The sequence below is a fragment of the Canis lupus genome, chromosome 15 (genome assembly GCF_048164855.1).
Source record: "Canis lupus baileyi chromosome 15, mCanLup2.hap1, whole genome shotgun sequence".
Lineage (NCBI taxonomy): Eukaryota > Metazoa > Chordata > Mammalia > Carnivora > Canidae > Canis > Canis lupus.
In genome coordinates, this window is record NC_132852.1 from 23,412,697 (window position 1) to 23,436,198 (window position 23,502).

General features: G+C 36.6%; 2 long non-coding RNA genes across 2 annotated transcripts in view; one reads left to right on the plus strand and one right to left on the minus strand.

The window, feature by feature from the left end:
• LOC140604745 (uncharacterized) overlaps positions 1–6,070 on the plus strand; it is a 108,252-nt gene extending 102,182 nt beyond the window's left edge. Inside the window, exon 4 of the long non-coding RNA XR_012007560.1 lies at positions 4,047–6,070. This is a non-coding gene — a long non-coding RNA (uncharacterized lncRNA). The remainder of the gene's footprint in view (positions 1–4,046) is intronic.
• Positions 6,071–14,957: 8,887 nt separating this feature from the next.
• LOC140605497 (uncharacterized) overlaps positions 14,958–23,502 on the minus strand; it is a 109,304-nt gene continuing 100,759 nt past the window's right edge. Inside the window, exons 6-7 of the long non-coding RNA XR_012008149.1 lie at positions 18,264–18,373; positions 14,958–15,649 (exon numbers count right to left, since the gene is read on the minus strand). This is a non-coding gene — a long non-coding RNA (uncharacterized lncRNA). The remainder of the gene's footprint in view (positions 15,650–18,263; positions 18,374–23,502) is intronic.

Below are 23,502 nucleotides of genomic sequence, written 5' to 3' on the forward strand. Positions count from 1 at the left end.
AAAAAAGAGTTCGGTGCATTCATTTAATCATATTTGTGTGTGTGCGTGTCTCCTGCTAACTCACCTACAACTTAATTCTTCTGTCCGACTTTTAGCTAATTCTGCAGAAATATAACTAGAGTGATTTAGTATATGTTTATGTGCCAGGCACTATGCTTGATGCTTTACATGCATATCTAGCCTCCCACAGTCCTTCAAGCTAGATTCTAATATCTTTATTTTGTCCAGAATGAAATATTAAATGACTTGCCTAAAATGGAGCCTTGATAAAAAAATAAAAACTATTTCCAAACTAATGTTTTTTGTTCACTAGAACATACTAAGTATCAGAGAAAAATAATGATTTATGATAAATTATAAAGCAAATTATTAACTTACAAAAGTAAAAACTATAACTACTATTTTTATATATATATATACAAGAAAACTGAAGCATGCATAATGCTTAGGTCACTTAGGAAGTAAGAGAGTAAGACAAAGCTGAGTAAAGTCAAATCCTGCGTTCTTTCTATTACATCATGTTGTCAACTTCAATAGCAAATAAGATTCAACAGATAGAATTAAGTTTTAGAGCTTCTTGCAGGTCTTGGTCTTGTCATAAAAGAGAATAAATCTTCAATGATATTCTTTGGAAGTGAAGAGGCATGATAGTTTTTATAAGCAAGATTCATCTGGCAAACTTAAAATAGATAGAAAGCTGCTAAATCACCCAAGTAGAGAATTATAAACCTCTTAACCAAGGTGATAATTATTTAGCCGTGACTTTTTGTATACCTAGTATGTGTAAATACTATGTTAAAAATTCCTGAGCTGGAGGAGCATCTTGGTGGCTCAGTTAGCTGAGTGTCAGACTTGATTTGGCTCAGGTTGAGATCTCAGGGTCATGAGGCTGAGCCCTGTGTCTTCCTCTGTCTCTTCCCACTGTGCTCTCTCTCTTTCTTTCTCTCAAATAAATAAGTAAATCTTTTTTTTTTTTTTTTTTTTTAAATAATGGGCTGGAAAGGACTGGAAAACACAGGCATCATTTGCATCACTGTCTTCCCAGCAGGTACACCAGAGCCTTTGATATCTTTCCCAGTGGGTGGGTATGTTGAGTGGTAGATATGATGTGGACAAGTGACCCACAAGGAATTCCTCATTGAATTTTATTTGGATGTCCAGATGTTTATATGCATTTACTTGTGTATCAAGCATTACCAGACTTTTCCAGTGAGTAATTTATAAAGTTTTCAATTTATTTAATATCCAGGTCTTTTCATTTCTTGATGGCCTCACCTCCATGATCCACTGCCATGATCAAATACTACAACTTATCATCACCAGGAACTGTACTATATCTGTATCAGTTAGAACCCACTAGCTTAAGCAGAAAAGGAATTTATCAAAGGATATTCAGTGGCACAAAAAATCTTTGCAAAGGTGCAAGAACCAAGACTAGAGGCTACACAGTCTGGAACAAGGCCCAAATTATCCTCTAAGCACCTGCTCCAATGGAAACATAGCTGCTGCCCAGCCAGCAGGCTCTGCTGATGTGAACATAGGATGCTATCTCTGCTACCATTGCCTCTGGGAGATGAATGAATGTGTTTCCACATTTTCTGAATGGATATTTTTGGGCTACATGCTTCTTCTAGTCACCAGCTTCTAAATCAAACTCTTCCAGCAAGAATGATGGGCGGATTCTAGATCACAATATTCCAAGGAGGATGGGAAAGTCAATTTTAATTCCTAACTTGGGGAAGCGTGGATTCCTGACATGAGGAGCCTCAGATAAAGGAGAATGGTCAATGTTTTTGAGCCGAGAGAGAGAGTTACAGAGTTACAGAGAGAGAGAGCAAGAGAGAGGAGAGGGAGAGGTGGGATCAGTATTCCTAAAATCTCTCAAGTATCCATTCCAGCATTTCAGGCATTTCACGGTCCCACAGCTAGCTTTCATTCTTCCTTCTTTTTAATTAATTTTTTTAAAAAAATTTATTTGAGAGGGAGAAGGAGTAGGAGGAGGATGAAGATTAGAGGGAGAGGGACAAGCAGACTTAGCACTGAGCAAAGAGCCTGATGCAAGGCTTCATCCCATGACCCTGAGATCATGACCTGAGCTGAAAACAACAGTCAGACACTTAAGCGAGTGAGCCACCGGGTGCCTCTAATTCCTCCATTTTTTAAACTCTAGTATCCACTTTCTAGAATTCTACAAGCACATAGATACCCACCAATCCATCGACTCTACTACTTATTCTCTCTCCTTTAAACACTCTTGCTCTCTCATGATCTAGTTTGTTTGTTCACTCTTTTGTTTGTTTAATGATTCCACTCCTGTACTTAGCTCTCTTAGTTATGACTCATACAGGCCATGAGCCATGGGGTAAGAGCTACTACATTGCTACATGGCAGTTTTTAGATGTGTGGCCCAACCCTTTGCCATTTGACGACTGTGGCAAATGACTCCTCACTACAACTACTTCCTTGCAAACATGCTTCACTCTAGTGTTGGTGTTGCCCTCTGTTCTTCTCGTGAGACAAAAATCCAATCACAGGTAAAGTCATCAATTGTACCCATAACTGCTGCTAAGCACCTGTTATAGTACTCAAAAAAAAAAAAAATCACACAATCCTACTGGCTAATTTCCCTTTGAATTAATCACTAAAATGTCAAATAGGTATTTAACACTGCCCCGCATTCTATGCCATCCTTTATTAAGTTTGCATTTACAGATGGCCCCATAGTCTTCTGCCTTAGGTTTTTTTCTTGCCTTAGGAGTCCTGGCTCAGTCTATTTCCTGCTACTCCTCCTCATTTCAACCTCTGAAGCTCCTAATACACAAATTTTAATCTCCCCAAGTCCTCTTCCATTTGTAAATAATACCTCAATCCTCTGTTGCTCAAGTGAGAATTTGGAATTATCCTTTATGTTCTCTCTTTCTCTGCCCTCACATCCCATCTGCCATGAACATATTCACTTTACTTCATTTCCACTGCTTTCACTCCAGTGCAAGCCACTGCTGTTGCTCATCTGGTCTTCTACAGGACCACCCATGGTCCTCCTGCTTCTAACCATACCCTTTTTTGCAATCCATTCTCTAAACACAGCAACCAGAGTGTACTTCCTACAGGGTAAAATTGTCATGTCATTTCCAATGAACATGACATCATGATCCTAACTCTCCAATATGGTCTTAAAGCCCAGCATGACCTGTGGACCCACTCCTTCATTCACTATAATATTCCTTATCTTCTAAAAGAATTATCACTATTTAAAACTACCTTGTTAATTGATTAGCATTCATGTTTATTCTTGCTATCTTGCCACTAGAATGTGATAGAAGCATCTACCCTGACCATCCTTACGAAATTAATTACCTCGTGCTATTTTTATTTCCTTGTGTCACTTTTCTTCATGTCACTTTTCTTCACAGTCCTGATGAGTCTTGAACAGTTACATTTATGTACTTACTAATATTTTCAAATTTGTATCACTGCAAAGAATGTAAGAACAAGTGTCTTATGGCCAGAGTGTCTCCACCACCTGGAACTGTGCCTGGAACAGAGTAGGCTCTGACATCCTTGAATGGAAATAAATAAGGAATAAATTAACTACATGATAAGGAAGATAAGGGATATAAATTCATAATTTTCAGCCTGGATGGGACATTTGTAATCATTTAGTTGAACATGATTAGCTCTGAGTGAGAAATCTGAGGCCCAGGGAGCACAGCTAATTATTGGAAGAATTGGGACTAATTACTTAGCTGTCATCTAATTTACATTTCACCATGCCACATTGTGTCCTTTGTAAGTGAATGAATTTCTTTTTTTGGCCTTCATTTTTCTGCATGCCTAGGTCCATTATCCCTTCGATGTTTCTGGTCCATTGTAGGTGCTTCATAAACATGTTTAATTAATATAGGAATAAATAATACCTTAATAATGTACACTGATGAATTATAGGACCTGGTAACATTTGACTTGCTTCAGTTCTACTTGCCGTGGGAGAGTCTTTGATTTTTCTCTGATATGTAATGTTATTGATAATCTTTCTTCTCTTTTAGTCATAGAACAGGGAAGAACGTCTGCGTGCTTCAAGGACACATATTTTAAAGTCAGAGTGCCTCATAGGAGGACCAAGTGGGGAGTCTCTGAATAGGAAATTGCCAGGCTCTTTCTCAGACAGCACTTTTATGCAGATCCTTTCTGCATGTACTTACTCAAGAGAGGATGCGATAATTCTTCGAGGAGGACTGCTGGCTGCACATGGGGTGAAGCCACCCTTTGAACATCTGCACTTCCCATATGCTCTTCCCCTGAAAGTGCTGCGCTCCGGGCTAGTGCCAATCAGCCCACACGGTGCTAATCAGGGCACAGTGGTGGCGAAGCATGTGCACCCAATTAAGGGCCCTGCAGCCTGCTCTCCCGTCATGGCCCTTGGCAGTGTGACCTCACGCACTCGGAGCCTTGCACACACAATCTGGCAGAGGTGAGGGCTCGGCTGTATGCCGCTGTTCTTACCTCCATCCCCTTCACCTTCAGCCTGCCCCTCAGAAGCCTCACCTGTCAGAATGCTGAGCGGGAGCTTCGAAAAGGTGAACTGGGACCATGATGACTAACAGGTGCCGCATTGCTGACATGAGCACAATTTCGGGACTTTTAAAAAAATAAATTTTACTCAGTCCAAGTTACTAGGAAGGTGGATTTAATGAAGTGGAGCGGCATGAATATTGACATTTTAGCTCACATTAAACCTGCATGTACCCTGAGTTTGGCAAAATCTCCTTTAGCCAGCTTTGAATATGACAGAGAACTTTATTTCGGAGTGGAGTGGGGGAAGGTTTAAATCAAGATACAGTACAAAGAAGGAAATGGAGGCATATCATATCTAGATTTAGACGCTATTATTTTTAATGCTCGTTTTTTTTTTTTCATGCACATTAAGGGAAAGAAGGCTTAGAAAACCAGCATCCATTCACTCACTTGTACATCTGTTTACTTATTAAATAATGACTTCATCGTTCAATGGATCTGGCATTGTGTCTGGATGGCAAAGTAGAGTTCCTGTTTTCAAGTCACAGAAAATATAATCGGAGGCACAAGGAAAAACATATTTTTCTTCCTAATTAACATTCACAATAGAATAGGAAAATAATAACACATTCTACTCAGATCTGTTCATATTATCCTTTGTAAGCTATGTGCCCACAGCTGAAAGCTCTGAAGGATACTTATATCCAAGGTTCTGGAAGTAAAGATTCCTTAAGATTAGCATTATAAACAGCAATACTTGATCTGAGGGAGGGGGTACAAGGGCAGAGGTGGGGGCTGTTTTACACACACACACACACACACACACACACACACACACAAGCATTCTGGACCAGGGCCTTCAGAAAGGAATTGAATTATCCAGGGTAAAAGACCTGCTTATGTACATTTTCTAAACAGGTTTAAAAATGAACGGTAGGAGGGCATCATACCACTAAATAGTTGTATCCAGTTTTACCCTTGGTATATTTCACTGAAGTTTAATATTATGTTTAGTTATTAAAAAAGTCAAGGAGAACAGGGATTTAAATGAAAAGGACAGGTCAAGGGAGACAGGCCTTTCAGGCAGATGGAGCAATGAAGGCTTAAAGGAATATTTCCAAGGTGTCGGGCTGGGTTTGTGGCTGGAAATGCAGCTCAAGGACAGTGATCTGTTCTGCTCCATAGCTTTATTGAGCACCGCAAGGATGTGCTTGAGGTTGGCCTGCTGAGCAAGCACCACTTCTCAAGGTCTTCCTCATGACCCTCTTTGGTTGGCAGTGGCAGCCAGCAGCCCTGCACAAGTGACAGATCTACATGGTTCAAGGGGCCTTGGGTAAAGGTCCTCCCACACCCTGACCCTGTCAATCTCCTAAGGGCCATGCCATTGCCTGGACATGGTGCACACTTCCATGTAAACCAATAATGCTGCCACTCATTGTGCCAAGTTCCCAGAACTAGTTTCATGTTTCTTCTGAAATTTCTGTATAGTCATTCCTTGTGTCTATATTGTTGTAACTGAAATTTTCCACTCATGTATCTAGAGGCATGTTTTGGACAAGGCCTACCACAAATATGAAAGGGTAGCCAAATTAATAAAAACAATAATATGAATAACTATCATTTCTTGAAAATTTATGAGTCAGGCTTTATATTTTCTATAATGTTCATATAAAGTGTGTATTACTACAATATCTGTTTTTTTTTGGAGTGGTGAATAGAGCAGGGAGAGGTCAGGAATTGGTCCAAGGTTGCACAACAAGTCATTGATAGTGCCTAACTAGTGCATAAGTGTGGGTTTTAAGAATGAGAACCATATTATGAAGAGTCTTGAATGCTCTACCATAAGGAATGGACTCAATCCTCCAGATAATAGGGAGCCAGTCAAGGATTATAAACTGAGAAGTGGTACGATCATATAGAAACTCAGTTTGAAGCCTTAGCAAAATTGAGTCTTACAGAATTAAAATAAGTTTGCAAATGTTACCCACCTAGAAAAAAGCAGAGCTAATACATCCAAGTATGAACATAGATCCCTCAGCTTAAACTATTTTATCCTTACATTCTCTTTCCAGCCAAGACATGGGGCAAGGGAAGCGCATAGGCAAATCAATCTTTCCACAGAGGGAAAGGTAGTGTCTTTTTTTGCATCATTCCGGGATTTAGTAATTTCTGGGTACTTTACTTGTAGATGTGGAGTAGACAACAGAAGGGACACTGCCATATAAGCTATCAATAGCTTCTGAACTGCATGCTGTCTGAGAGGTGGAGGCCAGTGCATATTTAAATGAAAACTGAGGGGGTCCTGGGTGGCTCTGTCAGTAAAGTGTCAGACTCTTGGTTTTGGCTAGGTCATGATCTCTGGATCATGGGATTGAGCCCCGCATTGGGCCTCATGCTGAGCAGAGAGTTGGCTTGTGATTCTCTCTCTCTCACTCTTCTTCTGCTCCTCCCCCTGCTCATGCTCTCTCTTTTTCTCTGTCTCCCTCCAAATTAAATAAATAAATATTTAAAAGAGAGAGAGAGGTGTGGAGGGGAAATAACTGGAAATTAAGGACCAAGGGAGTAAGAGTGGGGCTGAGCTGAACTGACCCATATGAATTAACATCAGAGAGCTAGGAGAAATAAAAAGTTGTATGACTATTTTAAAAAATATTTTGATTAATGTTGAGATGATTTTTAAAATAAATGATTACCATTATTTGGTATTTGCATATACTTTCACTAAGAATAAGAGTTAGATATTAACTTATAGCTACTTATAAATATCTGGAGAATTGGAAGGGAATCTCATTATGCTTAGTTTTTGTCAAGGTACTAGATTCTGAAGCATTGCTAAGTCATAGCCTCCTCACATCACATCTACTTTGCAAAGGTCAAATACGTCATGTTAATTTCAATCCTTAGATGCAAAATTTGTTTCTTGCTTTCAATTTTGTCAGGGAAGATAAGGCAGTCACATTTTAAGAATGGGAACTTTTGGGTCTGGGTGTCAGAAATCTGACATTCATGGAGCAGCATGACATGCTGGTTTATGTCAAACTCATAATAAGCATATGTACAAATGGTAAGAAATGCTTTCTTTAGAATCTCTGCTCAGAAATATCCAAACCAAATGAAGATGATCCAGGTAAACATCAATGAGAACAGAAACCTACGTCACAGTCAAACATCTCTTAAGAGATGAGTTCTCTGATATCTTCATTGATAAAAAGAAAGACTGAAAAAGGTAAAACCAAACTTACCACTTCAACTTTCTATTCCATGGTTAAATTTCATTAAACTCAAAATGACATTAAACCATTTTTCCCCTTAGATACTCTTCTTGGCTTGCTCTTAGTTATCTGTGACTCTAATGATGGAGATGGGCAGTAAGCCGTCAATTGGATGCTCAGTACCAAGGGTGCAGATGATCACATGATAATATAGACCACACAGATACACGATGGAAGCAAGTACTCATGTGAAATCAGCTGCAGAGGATGAGAGGAAAACCAGCCAGGTGGAAAGGGATATGAGAAGAAAAGGGAGATTCTCTATAAGGCAAAAGATAAGTAACTAAGTGTCAGGAAAAGAAAACAACTTAGGAAATTCACAATTGTTAGAGAGGGAATAAGAAAAATGAAATTCTTATCACACTTATGGAGTTTGTGACTCCAGTTCCAAGAAGGGCTGGCATGAGCATGACAGGGTGTTTAGACTTAGATGAGCTGGGATAGGAGACCTGCTGTCAAAACAAGGCTTAAATAGGGAAGAGAGAACATTTGTAATTTTATGAATTAGACACAATCGCAAGCACCAGGTTGGAGTTCCATTACTGAACCGGAGCTAGAATATAGGTTTAGTTACTGCTAAGTTAGATTGGATTTTGAAGTAGTGTTCCTTAGCTTTTCTCTGCTGGAGTTGTAGGGACTGAGCCTATAGTAGGGCCAAGGAAACTTAGCTGTGTGGGTTAGAGTGATGTGGAGAAGTGTATCAGGTAGGTAATTTCTTAACACCGAGAATAAATATGTTGGAGGTAATGTCCACCCACGGTTCAGAGGATATCATCCCTTAACATGCTTTGTAATCAGAAATCTTGAAAAACACTGGGTTAAGCAAAATTAAAATTGGATTGTTTTTCACCACATGACTTCTCAAAGACTGTGTAATAATGTAATTTGTAGTTATGTATCATTTCCAAAATCTATTTGATCAGAAAATCTTTTTTTCTTCTCAAAGAAACTTGGCCCCAAATCTCTGTCATATCTCCCACAAGACTCAGGGAGCAGCTCCACACACCTCCACATGGGGTAGAAAGGAATGTCTCAGGGAACAAAAAACTGGAATCAGATACTCTCAAGGAAACCCTCAGGACTGACCCCGAACACAATGCATCCCACCAGTGACCATTGAACTACTAGATGCACGGAGCTCTCCTGTAATCTTCCACAGTCAGGACATCCAGATCTCTGTTGTCTGTGTACCCTCTCTGTGTCTGTGACTCAGTCCACCCACCATCCCTCTGACTTGCTTCCCACTGCCATGTGGGATTTCTATCCTGCTTTTAGCAAATGCCCCTATCACCTGTTTTTATAGTCTTAAATTCACTGAAGCTTGGATGTATACTTAGGAAATCATTCTCCATGGAGCCCTGATATATGGATGATTTTTCATTAACTCCTCTCTTTCCTAAGTAAAGGAAAATGAGCAGATATCCCTGCTCTGAATGTTAAAACCTGTTGCTCTTGATCTTTCTCCCTTCTTCATGATGAAATCTTAATGAACTTGTAGGGATAAATGACCCAGCTTAAACTGTCCCTCCTTCAATTTGAACCTCTAAATTATGGCTCAGATTCTATCTCTCAGCATCCACATTTTTACATTAACATTAATGACTTCTATATTCAAAAAGGTCCTGGCTTCTGCTTCTTGACCGCCTCATCTCTAATGAGCCCTTCCTGTTTTCCACTGTGGCACCCCAAGCTCACAGTAGGCTACCTTCTTCCAGCTTTCTAATACTTCCTATCCTTCCAGTTCACAGGCTTGACTATATGCTCAGATGCAATTCTTCAGTTCCAAGCTACAGCGGTTAAGACTGGTTTCAAACCTGGATGCACTTCATAGTCACCAAGGGAGCATTTAAGAAAAATATTAACACCAGAAAAGATAAAATAAAACCACAATGAGGGGCTCCTGGGTGGCTGTTGGTTAGGCATCTGACTCTTGATTTCAGCTCAGGTCATGATCTCAGGGTTGTGAGATCAATCACCGCGTCAGGTTCCATGCTCATTAAGGAGTCTGATTGGGGTTCTCTCTCCCTCTCTCTCTGCTCATCCCAATCATACTCTTCCTCCCTCTTGCTCTCAACAAAATTTTTAAAAAATAATTAAAACCAAAATGAGCTATTCCTTACACTCATCATGAGTATGTACTAGAGTATGTACTAGAAAGGAATAAATGTATATGTCCACCAAAAATGCATATAAGAATGCCCATAGTGTCATTCATAATAGGCCTCAAATTGAAATAACCTACATGCCTATAATTAAAAGATTGCTAATTCAAAATTGTAGTATTCAAGGGTGCCTGGATGGCTCAATTAGTTAAGCATCTGCCTTTGGCTCAGGTCATGATCTCAGGGTCCTGGGATTGAGTTTCAGTCAGGCTCCTTGCTCCATGGGAGTCCGCTTCTTCCTTTCCTTTTGCCTCCCACTTCTCACCCCCAAATCTCAAGATCTTATATTGAGTGAAAGAAACCAAACCTATAAAGAATATATATATATATATATAATAAGCATATATGAATATATATATATTGGCCTCCTTCCCATGACCCTTCCCCATTTCTGCTCCAGTCTGCCACTTTTTTCGACACTTTTGACCCAGTTGGCAAGTCATTCACTTTTCTCTTTAGATGGATGCATCTAAAGAGATCTTTTAATCCCTGAGGTTAAGAAGGGTTTGAAGGTGAAGAAAGCAACTGTTAATAATAGAATAATCTATAAGACTATCAAACCTATTAGACCGCCAAAATTGAGAACCTCTTAACTGAATTTCAATGAGTTATTATTTTTAAAATGTATCATGTTTCTTGACTTTGCAACAAGTAACAAATGGCACGTAATCACAGAAAGAGATGCAATGAACTTGAAGAAGCTTCACTGGTCAACTCTGGGACAATTTTAACATCAAAACAGATAACACTAATAATAGATTATAACTCATTGAATAAATTCATCCATAAGCTGATATTGATACAAGTAAATAAGCAAATAAATGAAACACAATGATTTTGGTAATTCACCTGAATGTGCATTAGTTTGATATTTGATTTGTTTTTTAAACTAATGTGTTTACTTCACTAATATCTCAAATACTTGTTTTCCAGGATTTACACTATCTGTAATGGTATGTGTAAAAAGTATTAGACATGCACGATGTTAGGTTCTTCGATAGGACAGTAAAAATTCCACTGCTTTAGTTTATTTTTTTTAAGTGTGCACTCTATTGTATTAAGAATATTCTTCAGATAGAATGAAAACCAATATGAAAGCACATAGCCAAAATAGAAATCATTGCATGTAAATTAGTGTACCAACAACATAATTTAATAGAATGTAGTCTATATAATATTAATGTATAAATGGATGTTAGAGACTATGGTGTCTTCTGCATTCATGTTAGGACATTTATTTGAACAGAAAAATCTTCTAGCCAGTCTCCGGACATTAGGTCATCTCATTAAACAGTGTAGTGGAGAATGTTCCTAGTCCTTTTCTTTTAATTTGGTCTCTGCTTGGCCAGTGAGAGTCTGTCTGATTGGATAGTGTCTGCGCTGAAGGAAACTGACTACTGCTCTGATTAGCCACTTTGTCAAATGTCACTTGCAATCAATTTGGCTGATGGAAGGAGCCTTCAACTCTGATCAGAACATCTGCTTTGTCAGACTAGCAGAGCACCAGGATACAGATCAGTGTAGTCACATTGTTCCACATGTGTAAGACAGGGATATAAACATAAACAAATGTGATTTGCAAGCATAAATAATTAATAATAAGTGATAAGCGCAAACATGACATCTCAGAATTACTTTAACACTGACCTACTAAAGTAACCTCCATCTGAAACCCAAGCTACTGTTGGTTCAGTCCCAAGGTAGAGGAGTTGAATGTTATGCATTTAAGCTACATGTATAAAACATGTTTTAATTCAGGTCTAAAAATATAATGAACTGTGAAGCCATATACATTTGCCCTTGTGCTTATCTATAGAACATTATTTTTCTTTCCACAAGACAGGTACACAAGTCAAAGTCATTGTTACGCTTCCTATCATTTTGCGATCCAATTCAATTGACTCAGGTCTACAAAAGGAATCTGATCCTCCAAACTGTCTACATCATACTGTCTCTTCTATTGTTTGTCTCCCTAAAATAAGTTTTAATACGCCTTTAGCTTTGAATGGCAAGAATTTCTTTCTCCGTGTATTTCTTCCACTGGTTAGGTATTTTGTGATGCTTATTAACCCAAAAACTGTGTTTAGTGATCATATCAATAAGGAAATATAAAAAGCTCATGACATTTCCCATTACTGAGATCTATGTCTGGCACCCAAAATGCATACCCAATGTTCTGAATAAATCTAGCAACTAGGAACCAGGAGATTTTGTTGAGCTTTACTTTCTGTAGTTCTGAACATAAAGGAAAAAACCAAAATCATTCTAACATGCTATTATATCATTCTATATTCACGTTATCATAGTCATTATTAGTTACTGTAATAAAATAATGTAAAATTACCTTCACAAAATTACCTGTAGCGTCTCTGGTCTCCATATTAGCTGTGCTCTTGGTAAGAAATCAGTCTTCCTAACTCTATCCATCATACATCAGAATACCTGAAGACCAATTAACTCCTAATTAATCCTAATCTTACCCATTTTTGCAATTCTCACAACCATGAGCTAAATAATTCTATCCAATGAATTCACAATGTACGCTTTTTAAATCAAACACAATTATGAGTATTTATCTATCTTAAACTCAACCCTAATAAAAATGTCTTAATCCACCATAGATTTTTCAGAAATCTCTGAAATTTTACCATATTTTTTAATAACCACCTCTGATTCTGGATGTGTTTTTTGGGAAAAAATAATTTCATCTACTCCAAAGTGAAATATTTTCACCAAAAGGCAAAGGCAGACTCTGTCAAGAGTATTGCAGAAAACTGCATATGCCTGCCAAAGAGTTTCAACTTTCCCAGTGGGGCACTTAATAAGCTAATGAACCCAAATGTAAAGTGAATTTTTCTAATTGACTTAATAAGTGTGGGCAGAACTAGAAGAGTTTAATTGACAGAGAACCAGGTTGAACAGTGCACCCCTGCCAAATGAACATGTGGCAAGCAAATAATAATTTTAAGCTGTGTGTTTGGTTTTGGAGCCCATGATATTTTGGCTTAGTCGATATGGCATGGTCGCTGTACATATTATGTATATAATATTTATTTACATATATTGACATGATTTATTTACTTATTTACATAAAAGTTTTGTCTATAGATAAATAAGCATCCACATTACATGAAGTACAGAAATGGCAGTTCATCTTCATTTTGTGGGGTGTCTTGGTAGGTAGACAGGCTCATCTGGAATCTTCTGCATTGAAGGGGACGAAGATTACCAGTGATTTTCACATAGTTTTCCACAGAATACCCTGTGAGAGCAGGTAGGGATGGGTTGCACAGCCCAGAGCAAAGCTACTGATTTTCCCATTTCAACTTATTAAACCAAAACAGTGTGTTTGGCTTTCACAAGACAGTCCTGCCACTTACAACACAAATGAGAGCCACAGTTTATTGAAATAAGCATTTTCTAAACTTTTTGACTCACAAACTTATTTTGCTATTAAATATAATCTCATATTATAACATTTCCCTTATCTTTATGTATTACATGCTTAAGAAATTATTTTTCTAACAAATTATTTTATAATATAGGAAAGTTCACTCATTATACTTTTTAAATATATTTTATTTTCATTTTTACTATTTCAATGACTTTTGAAAATATTAAGAAAAATGTTGCTTCTCCACCTACTTGTTTTTAACAAGTAACATGCTATTTATTTTTTTTAAGATTTTATTTATTTCATTTATTTGACAGAGGCAGAGAGTGCACAAGCAGGGGAAACAGCAGGCAGAGGAAGAGGGAGAATTAGGCTCCCCACGGAGCAGAGAGCCTGACACAGGGTTCTATCCTAGGACCTTGGGATCATGACCTGAGGTGAAAGCAGGTGCTTAACCAACTGAGCCATGCAGGCACCTGTGATAATTAACATGCTATTTAATTTACCACAGAGTAATCCTTTGAGAAAAGCCTCATTTATTCAAATATATATTCAAAAAAACCCTGCTATATTGTTTAATACAATTTACCTATATCATGAGCCATTTAAAATGGACCAGCAAGGCAGCTCCAGTGACTTAGCGGTTTAGCGCCGCCTTCAGTCTGGGGTGTGATTCTGGAGGCCGGGGATCGAGTCCTGGGTCGGGTTCCCTGCATGGAGCCCGCTTCTCCCTCTGCCTGTGTCTCTGCCTCTCTCTCTCTTTGTGTCTGTCATGAATAAATAAAATCTTAAAAAAAAAAAAAAGGACCAGCATAAATTTACAACATAAAAACATAAATTTAATTAATAATAAAATAATTTAAAATTATATTAGGGTCAAAACCACCAAGAAAGTTAGTCAATATTAAGTGTACTTTTTGACAGAGTTTTTTTTTTTTTCCTTTTAATTAGTATATAGTGATATTGGTTACTAGCGTAGAATTCAATGATTCATCACCTACATACAATACCCAGTGCTCATCATAGGTGCCCTCCTTAATACCCATCACCCACTTAACCCATTCCCCTGGCCATTCCTTCCATCAACCCTGTTTGTTCTTTATTGTTAAGAGTCTCTTATGCTTTGTTTCTCTCTCTCCCTTTCCCCCTTTTCCATATGTTCTTCTGTTTTCTTTCTTAAATTCCACATATGAGTAAGATCATATATCTGTCTTTCTCTGACTATTATACTTACCATAGTACACTCTAGTTTCATCCACATCATTGCAAGTGACAAGATGTCTTGTTGATGGCTGAATAATATTCCATTGTGTATATATATATATATATATATATATATATATATCATATATATTATGTGTATATATATACCATATATATTATGTAATATATATATAATGGATCTGATATGTATATATATTCCAAATATATGGAATATAAATATATATTTTTATATATGTAATATATACATATCATTCCATATATGTATATATGGAATATACATATACATATCATATCATTTTATATAATATAAAATTACATATATATTATATATAATGTATATTATAATTATAATATTATAATGTATAATATTATATATTTGTCATTGTTATCCATTCATCAGTCAACAGACATTTGAGTTTTCTCTGTTGTTGATAATGCTGATAATTGTTGATATTGTTGGTAATGCTGCTATAAACATTGGGGTATATGTATCCCTTCAAATTTGTTTGTTTGCTTTTTTTTTGTATTCTTTGGGTAAATAGTAGTTCTATTTTTAACTTTTTGAGGATCCTCCAATTGTTCTCCAGAATGGCTAGACCAGTTTGCATTCCACCAACAGTGCAAGAGGGTGCCCCTTTCTCAGCACCCTCACCAATACCTGTTGTTTCTCCTGTTATTAATTTTAGTCTTTCTGACCAATATGAGGCAGTATCTCATTGTGGTATTGATTTGATGATGAGTGATGTTGAGCATTTTTCATGTGTCTTTTAGCCATCTGAATGTCTTCTTTGAAAATGTGTTAATGCATGTCTTCTGGTCATTTAACTGGTTTATTTGTTTTTTGAATGTTGAGTTTGATAAGTTCTTTATAGATTTTGGATACTAACCCTTTATCAGATATGTAATTTGCAAAACTCTACTCCCATTCCATAGGCTGCCTTTTAGTTTTGTTGACTCTTTCCTTCACTGTGCAGAAGGTTTTTATCTTGATGAAGTCCCAGTAGTTCATTTTTGGTTTTGTTTCTTTCGGTGACTGAGTTTTCTAATCTCTTTAAGATACATTTGGCAGCTTTCATGCTGCTCTGCCGAAAGAGAAAACAAATGAATGGTTAGTTTATTTAATGACCTTTTTCCCAGAAAATAAAATAAAAGCAATATCTTTGTCTTCTTTAATATGACGGATTCCTAAGACTTCCAACTGGTGTTTGGAGAAGTTCTGATAAAATATTCCATGCACTTCTTCTAGACAGTATGTTACCATGCCAGCTGTTCTGTATGGTGAAGGGTTAAGTGATTAAGGAAATGAGCAAAAATAACAAAGCCTCTAGTCAGGAAGTTCTAATATGCCTTTTGAGAAACTGCCAACGACTTTCATTATGGAAGTAGAGGGCACTGCAGTTGAAGAACTAATGAAACAGGCAATGTCTGCCCGGATGTAAAACAAAATGAACTTCTCTCTTTCACCTTACAGGGGAGGCCTGGGTTTGACTTAGAAAAAAACAGAATTCTTGTTTAATGTAAGGAAGGGGAGAGTGCTATTTTACCAAAAAGCATTTTATTATGTTATTTGTAGCATTTCTCAAGAGTTTATTAAATATAAGTTTATATTTAGGCTTGTCTGCAAACAGTTTCATACCAAATCAGAATTTTATTAGAGGGCAGGAGGAATGTATAGACTTTCATCAAGGAAAAAACTGTTTAAAAGTGGCAATATGTGAACCCACATCAGGAAATAATCTGGTTGTAGATTTGGTATATTATTTCCAAAGGATTTATTTGTTTGTTTTAGGTCACCTTTAAATCTCACTATTTTAGAGGAAATACAATGAGCTATGAGAAATGAATTATTTTGTGACATAGTGGGGTGTATTACCTTGTAGGGCCACAGCTGATGTTGCAGCTCCCCAAACTGTGGTCTGGATAAAACTTTGCTCACTCTATGAGAAACGTGCAGCATGACGGTGAAAGACGGTAGGTGGGGGCCTGGCAAGAGGGCTGTGGACCCCCCAGCAAAGAGGCTTCCGCACGAAAGGGAACTAACCATCAACTGGACTAAGGCTTTCCTCTGATACACTGGTGGGGTCGATTAGTGAACCAGAGATTGATTTAAATATGTGTGGCTTTCCTGTAGATAAATTTAGGTTAGCTCTAAAAAGTTTCTCATCATTTTAACTCAGGGCCAGAACATGTTGGCCAAGACAGCATCTGTATCATCTTATTAGGAACACAAATGACTTTTCCCACAAAATGCACTTTTCCCATCAAGAACAATAAAGGTAGAATGCAGCCAAAATCAACTAGGAGAACATACATACTAATTATTTTCCTTTTCTTTCTTCAGCCTTTTTCATGTTCTTATGCTTGACATTACATTGTATTTCAGAATTACTTTCATGATTGAAAAGGAAATAGAAGAGATTGGGACCAGATGTAAAAATTAACAGAATATATTACAAATTAGTTAACGTTTTGTTATCTTTTGGGTAGTAAGGTAATATCTTTTATCTTCTTGGATTTCAGATGTCTGTCTTATATATTTAATTGGTGTAAAATTACTGACATCCCTTTGTTCCCCACCTAAGGAATCAGGAGTCCTTCCCCATCTGAAAAGTTATTTGTGTGTTTGTGTGCACATCCAGGTTCCATGATAAACTAGTTTTATTTTACTTTTTTACTATTTGATAAAAGAAAATTATTAAATGTATTAAAATCGATTTAAGAATTTCCATGCAGATACTTATTCTGACTTTGACTAGGCATTACTTTTGAAAATTGTTTGATTAAGTCATTGCATATGTACTTCATGTATATATATAGCCAATGAAAATTATATAAATCATATAATTATTATTATGGATCATATATTAATCTTTTTTAGAGACCTAGCCCTTCTTATATGGTGATAAGAAAACCAAAATAATTATATAGGTTATATAATTATTATATATAATTGTATAATATTATACAATATATAGTATTATATGTAGTATATATAAAATATTGTATAATAATTATATAATTGCCTGTTATATTTGAAATATATAACCAACATAATTATAGCCATGATTTAAAACTTACTTTAAAAATAATGATATTGGGACACCTGGGCTGCTCAGTGGTTAAGCATCTGCCTTCAGCTCAGGGTGTGATCCTGGAGTCCCTAGGTTGAGTTCCATATTGGTCTCCTTGCATGGAGCCTGCTTCTCCCTCTGCCTGTGTCTCTGCATCTCTCTCTCTCTTTCTCTCTGTGTCTCTCATTATTAAATAAATAAAATCTTAAAAAAAAGATATCCATTCATAAATATACTGATCTTATCTAAAAAGCTTAAAATAATTCTGCACATTTAAAGATTTATTTTTTTGTGGTACTAGATTATGGTGAAATATCTATTTAGTATGTACTTATTTGACTGAATTCTTCAGAAAAAAATAAATATGGTTTCTAAGGTTTGAATAATGTAAGCTGCCTCATTACTCTAAACAGCAGTCAAAGCATATATTTGATATATTTCATACCCATATATTTAGAAAATACATTTTCATTTGTTAGTAATTTTTATCATTTCATTTATTTCAATTTTGGAGACAAATGAAATTTGGCACAAAATGTGTTCTTCATAAACTTTTTTTCCAACAATATACTTAAATCCACATAGTACAGCTTTGCAATCAAATTTCACGAGTCTGCAAGCTTACCAATTTCTCCTGACTTTAGTAGGCATAGAAACAGAAACACACAAAGAAGTTATTTTTTCATATGCTTGATGTAAGTCACAGCTCATCCTAGTTGTTGATGTTTCCTGAAACTGGGCAGAAACATACCTCTTTCTGTTAGAAAGCATTTACCACAAAGAAGCAATTCATTTAAAATACAGCATCATAGTCAACTAAATATAATCATGCTCTTTTACCTGGAAACAAAATAACTAAAAAAAAAAAAAAAAAGACAATAGGAGACTGATAGCTACTTCATTAGCATGTATAATATACCTCTACTATGGTCATTAGCATGGAGGAAAAGGGAAAGAGGAGGAATGTTAGTGGGGGGAGCTAAAACTGTTGTTTTCTTAGAACCATTAGTATGTATGTATGTATGTATTTTTAAATATTTTATTTATTCATGAGAGATACAGAGACAGAGAGAGAGGCAGAGGGAGAAGCAGACTCCGTGAGAGAAGCCCAATGTAGGACTCAATCCCAGGACTCCAGGATCACGCCCTGACCCACGGCAGAAGCTCAACCACTGAGTCACCCAGGCGTCCCTAGAACTATTTGTATTTGAATATCTGTTGACTACAGTTGGATCTATCCATGTAGCTACTTCAGTAAGGGGTTTGCTATCATGGTTTTGTATAATAACTCCTATATGAGCTGAAATAAAAGAATCTCTTTATTTGATATTGAATTTGAATTTTCAGAGTGCTTGCTGGTTATTTACTTCCTATTGCAAATTAAATATATCAAGTATATGGAGTTTAAGTTATAATGGAGAAATAGCCTGCTACTTTAAGTAAATAGTGTGCCTGGGCAGCCTGGGTGGTTCAGGGGTTTAGCGCCGCCTTCAGCCCAGAGCCTGATCCTGGGGACCCCGGATCGAGTTCCACGTCGGGCTCCCTGTGTGGAGTCTTTTTCTCTCTGCCCGTGTCTCTTTGCCTCTCTTTCTCTGTGTCTCTCATGAATAAATAAAGTCTTCCATGCTTAGGACATTACTAGCGCCAGTCTGGTGTATAACCAGAGCACTTACCAGATGGCTTGTGAAATCCTCCCTCAGAAGGAATTGGTGCTATAAAGAAAAGTGAACTGCCCAGGTCCTTGACAGGTGTTATTATGACCCAATTAAAGTTTCTGTGTTTTGGTTAAAAGGGAAAAATAAATAAATAAATAAATAAATAATAAATAAATAAATAAATAAATAAATAAATAAAGTCTTTAATAATAATAATAATAATAATAATAATAATAATAATAGTGTGCCAAATAGAATTAAAGCTTTTGGAACTGTAGTGTGAACAAAAAGTGGCACTCTATTTTTTTAAGATTTTTTTTTAAATCTATTCAGTTCAGAAAGAGAGAGTGAAAGCACAAACAGTGGGGAGATTCTGAGGGAGAGGGAGAAGCAGACTCCTCACTGACTGGGGACCCTCACATTAGGCTCAATCCCAGGACCCCTGGGGTCATAAACTGAGCCGAAGGCAGAGGCTTAACTGACTGAGCCACTCAGGTGCCCCAGTAAGAGGCACTTTAGCCATTAAATCTAACTGTGACATGCAATACACATATATATGGAAAATGAGTATAAGCATATAAATAGTATTCAAATTCCTGATACTGAAAGAAATATAAACTTTAAAAAAGATATCATTTTCTCTATAAAGTTGCTAACCTAAAATGGTCGGTAGGCTCCCATGTTAGTGAGACTTTAGGGAAGAGGACCTCTCTCTCTCTCATGTACGTCTCACTAATATGTGCAGGTGAGAGCATGTGTTGCTGCACTTTTTGTGTGTGTCAAGTGTGGGATAAGATATATCAACATTCTCAAAAATGTTATAGACATTGGAGGAAAATTTCCAATGTGAATAATGTATGAGGAAATAAAGATTCATGTAAAATATATAAATTATTGATATATGTAGGAAGATTGAGAAAAAAAATGTCTTTAATTGGCCTTTTATTTAAAAAGTGTGTACAGGGACGCCTGGGTAGCTCAGAGGTTGAGTACCTTCAGCTCAGAGTGTGATCCTGGAGTTTCCAGATTGAGTTCCATGTCGGATTCCCTGCATGGAGCCTGCTTCTCCCTCTTCCTGTGTCTCTGCCTCTCTCTCTCTCTGTGTCTCTCATTAATAAATAAATAAAATCTTTAAAAAAAATAATAAAACAAATAAAATAAATAAAAAAATAAAAAAAGTGCGTACAAATGTTAAAAAAGATCTATGAAGCCATTGCAAATCATGCTTTGAAGAATATATAATGGTTATTTCTTTTGCTGAAATATTTCCTGATAAATAGCATAAAACCCTCTGACTTTCAGAGTAAAGGACTGATAAATCACATAGCTAGTATGCTACCTCAGAATACAAACTGTCTGATTTCAAAGCCCACTTATGCTCTTGATTACTTGCCGTAGATGAAGAAACTAATGTTCGTGAACATAATTCATGATGATAGTGATTTTTAAGTCATATAATAAATACAAATCTAATATCTTAAGATAATTTCTATAATCCAGAAGCATGCTAAAATGAAATTACACAAGAAAGCTATATCAATTAATCAATATTTTTTTATAGAAATGGTTTTAAATAAACACATCTTAGTGAATGGCCTAAATCTTAGTAGTACTTAATAAGTCAAGGATTTATGCAGAATGCAAAGCTATAATCATCATGAGAGTTTCTAAGGAAAGAGAAGGTCTTTTGCTCTGATGATTCTCCACAAATTTTATTCACAGGAATGAGCCATAATTTCATTAAACAGAGTCATGTTAAATATTTTTGTGTGAATAATTTACCTTCATAAATGATTCTTATAAACTATTTCAACAAATGTCTTTATCATTCTTTTAAAAAGCTTCAAAAATTTATGTATATTTTATAAAAGTTTCTTACATGGTTTAAAAAATTATTTTAGAAAGGGAGTGCCTGGGTGGCTCAGTTGGTTAAGCATCTGACTTAATTTCAGCCTAGATCATGATTGAGCCTGTGCTGGGCTTTGCGCTCAGTGGGAAGTCTGCTTGAGACTCTTTCCTTCTTCCCTTGCCTCTCCACATCTCATGTTCTCTCCTCTCTCTCTTTCTCTCTCTCTCTCTCTCTCCCTCTCTCAAATAAGTAAATCTTTTTAAAAAGTACCATTCAAGAATATTTAAATGAATGCTATTTTTCTCCCAAACATGTCAGCACAATATTGAGTAATTTAGTATTGACAAATACACAGATACACATTAAGAAATGGAAAAGATCTAGCATATTTAAATACATCATAACCTCAGGATGCCTGGATGGCTCAAGCAGGTGAGCGTCTGCCTTTAGCTCAGGGTGTGATCCCAGGGTCCCTGGATCGAGTCCCACATCGGGCTTCCTGCACAGAGCCTGCTTCTCCTTCTGTCTATGTCTCTGCCTCTCTCTCTGTGTCTCTTATGAATAAATAAATAAAAATCTTTATAAATAAATAAACAAACAAATAAATAAATCCATCATAACCTCAAAGACAACATTATAGAACTGTAGGATTCATATGGCCCTCTTCTGAAAATACCACACATATCTTTTCTTATCCCTGTTCATCCAAACTATGTGTTTCTTGCAAAATAGAATGCCAAAATAATAAGTTGAAAATGGAAATGGAAATTGAAAATGGAAATTGAAAATAAATTGAAGATAGAAATAATAGTCACCGATGAAATCCTCTTTTTTATATTTAAATAATTAAAAATAGAAATTTTACATTTAAAATAATGCCTGAGGGGTGCCTGGGTGGCTGAATGTGTTAAGTATCTGACTCTTGATTTCAGTTCAGGTCATGATCTCAGGGTCCTGAGATGGAGCCCCACATTTGGCTCCTTCCCCAGTGGGGAGTCTGCTTGTTTCCCTCTCCTTCTTCCTCTCCCTCCTGCTCATGTGTTCTCTCTCTTACTGTCTCTCTAAAGTAAATTAATTAATTAAAAGAATAAAATAGTACCCTAACTTATTTATTCATGTATACTCCCTGTGGAGTAGGGAGACCAATGCTGGACTCCATTCCAGGACCATGGGATTATATATGACCTGAGCCCAGAGCAGTTGCTTAACCAACTGAGCCACCCAGTTACTCAAGGTAGACATCTTTAAAATGGATCAAAAGCTCAGTGTTAGACACTCACAATAAAAAACTTAAAGTCAGACATTTACATACAGTGTGTCACTACTTTTTACTTTGCTTAGGCAAACATATGTTATTTTATATATTCCGACTTTAGACATGAGGATCCTGAGGCTCAGACAAGTTATTTGTGCAATTGCATACATTGGGATTTGAGTCTGTGAAACTGCCAAGCCACACTCTTTTCCCTGTCCCACATTTGGTGTATACTAAAATGGAACTCAGAGGACTGCACAGTGAAAACTCTGGCTCCAGAGTGAAGGTGCTGAGACAGGTTGCTATGTCTGCATGAATCCTGTTGGATGTTTATTTGAATAGTATTTGAATATATAGTCTTTGGGGCATCACTAATAGAGCTGACATTGTCCTATAAATAATTTAGCATGGATGGTTGACAGAGAGGCTCTATCGTGTAGGGGAGTGAAATTTGCCACCCCAAAATGTATCTCTTTGCAGAGGGATTATTTTGGGCTTATTATTTTAAGAACACAAGTTTGTTTGTATATTTGTTTTCTTTTTGCCTCCCACTTAATTACCTAAAAGAATTTAGAAAGAGTATCTGCTCCAGGAAGTGATCTCTCACCATAGCTAACTATAGTATAATATGAACAATGTATGGTAGACGGGGAGGAATTTAGCAAGGCCTATTTCATCAAAGTCTTTATGCCTTCATTGTTTCTGAATGGCCTCAAAAACACTTGTTTACCAAACATTTACTCTTTCCATTCTTGCAGTAAATTGCCTCTTTTCTCTTTGTCGTGCTAAACCTTTTCCCTCTTCTCCTTAGTCCAGAATGACAAAATAATTCATTTTGTCTGATGATCTTTGGAATCTTTCATGTTTATGTGGATTTCCTGAAGGTACATAATTATTTTAGTTTTCTCCTATTAATCTGTCTCATGTCAATTTAATTCTTAGACCAGCCAGAAGAAACTTAAAAGACAGAGAAAAAATTTTCCCCCTCAGAATTGTATAGCTGGCAAGAGCACTTCCTCTGGAGTCTAGTACTGGAGTTGGAAGCCTCACTAGCTGCCAACTTTGTACACATTCTTTGACTTTCTTGTGGCTTAGTTTCCATCTT